The 2,019-nt window shown below is 43.9% G+C and overlaps 1 long non-coding RNA gene across 1 annotated transcript; it reads right to left on the reverse strand.

Annotated features, from left to right (window-relative positions):
- Nucleotides 1-464: 464 nt before the first annotated feature.
- LOC149329768 (uncharacterized) lies at nt 465-1,812 on the reverse strand. The gene is made up of 3 exons (XR_016285464.1): nt 1,471-1,812; nt 979-1,129; nt 465-716 (listed from the first exon to the last, which is right to left on the reverse strand). It is a non-coding gene; the product is annotated as an uncharacterized LOC149329768 (long non-coding RNA).
- Between the last annotated feature and the right edge of the window lie 207 nt (nt 1,813-2,019).

The raw sequence follows: 2,019 nt of genomic DNA on the forward strand, positions 1-2,019 counted from the left end.
CCTTCGCTACTCAATGCGAGCGATGCAGAAATTTCAAAATAAAATATTTCTATCCGCATCGAATCCTGGGACTTTTACCTTCAATATTTGCCTAAAATTACAGTACAGTATTGCAATATTAAAATATAAGTCAAATCCTGGAACATAACGTAGCAAAACTAAAGACACCCAGCGAAGGAGCACTTCCACTTTACGTGTTCTTCTTGGTGTACAGTTTTTCACCTTGCAACAACAACAAAAATAAAGCCTGGAAACGAAGCAATAATTCGGAATAAAGTCTTTTTTTGTAATCCTGGGCGGCGGTGCTTTGAAGTCTTGTCGCTAGATGCCGCCACAGTGTCCACGTCTACTTCAATTGCGCTATGCCATGCAGACAAAGCGTCGTCCACAAGCATACATTGTCTGCAGACATGTAATTCAAAAGCAGATTTTGAAGAGAAAAATAAAAGTTCGCTTTTATTTTGACATAATTAACACGAGAAGAAAATAGATAATGCATCAGGCGGAGAACACTGCTGAAACTATCTCACGACGTTTCACTACGTTTCCCGGGACCACGGCGTTTCCTGGTAGCTCTTATCCAGGTGAAATCGCTTGAGAAGATTCTCTAGGTCCGCCATTTGTACGTTTTTAAACGGTGCAGGCTGGTCCGAGGGATGGTGCTCTGCAGTTATGAAGCGGTAGTCCATTCCGGCGGTGTGCCGATTTCTGACCAACTGCAAACAAAAAAAATCGCAATTGCATTATAAAACCTCCTGCATATCAGCCAAAATTTGCAACAACACACGAGACTCAAAAACATAAAAATCAATCTCCGTGATTTAGGCAAGTCAGAGGATATGATAACAAACCATGCGGCATTTACACAGACTAACGGCTTTAATTAGAATTTAATGAATCATCAGTGCACACTAAAAAGCGCCAAGTGTCAAGGGTAAAGGTTTGGTGCAGAAAAATTTCATAGATAAGTAACATCACTGTCAAAGATTGACGCAGACACCCCAGCAGCCTCAGCAAAAGAAGAACGCGGTGTCTGCGTTGGAGAATTCACGATGCCAACGGCATGCTGCAAACTGATAAGCTGATCAGGGAGGGAGCGTTCCGCTCCAGGCTTTTTTGGCGAAGAACCCTGCAAGAAAGTGATAAAGAGGAAAAAATTGTTTTCTTCACGCTTTAATCCGTGCACAATCTCGGGTCTATTACAGTCATTTTCTTGCTTAATGGCAAGGATATGAGACCCATATATAGAAAAACATGCAAAATAAGAAGACCACTGCAATGAAGTCAAGAAGATGGCATATTCCGTCATCGAGAACAGTTTGTAGAACTTGAATCCCTTATATTTAGAATCAAGTGGGTCTTTTAGCACATTGAGAACCTCTACTGGTTACCAGAGGTGCGCATTTGAAAAATTAACATAGGAAATCTCACTGGCGAAATGACAACGCCTAGAGAGATGTGCAAACTCACCTCATTAGCTCGCGTAGAAGATGATAGAGGCGTCCGTGTTCGAGGACCCAGTCTGCAGCCTGTTACGCTGACCTGGCCGGAAAGGTTCCGCATTCGGATTTAGCGAGGAATCCTGAAAGCAAATGAGCGAATAAAAAAAAGTTAGGAGACACTTTGGCGACTAAAGTGGTGCAAGGCGAAAGCCTGAGTACAGCATTCTGCCACGAATGTGGTTGTGAATGATGATTCAAGTGCTGAGCACTTGAATCAATGACGCGTCCATTGGCTGTCGGCTTGTGTCACTGATGTGTGCTTAAGATGTTGAGCTTCGCCTGTAAGAGTGGAACGCGACAGCGTCTTGCAACGCTGCCAGGGAGTCCACAGAACGGCATCGCCCATCCGGCTCTACGCCTTGCTGGACCGCAAAATTATTTTTGAGGAAAGGAAGTGTATTTTTCTCGCATATCTGGGTGGACACCTGAACCTTGCCGTAAGGGAAGGGGGGAAGATGGGAGTGAACGAAGACGCCGTATTATTTAGACGCGCCTTTGTTCATTCCAAACCATTCAG

The sequence above is a fragment of the Amblyomma mixtum genome, chromosome 9 (assembly GCF_055824585.1).
Source record: "Amblyomma mixtum isolate Tamu chromosome 9, ASM5582458v1, whole genome shotgun sequence".
In the NCBI taxonomy this organism is placed as follows: domain Eukaryota; kingdom Metazoa; phylum Arthropoda; class Arachnida; order Ixodida; family Ixodidae; genus Amblyomma; species Amblyomma mixtum.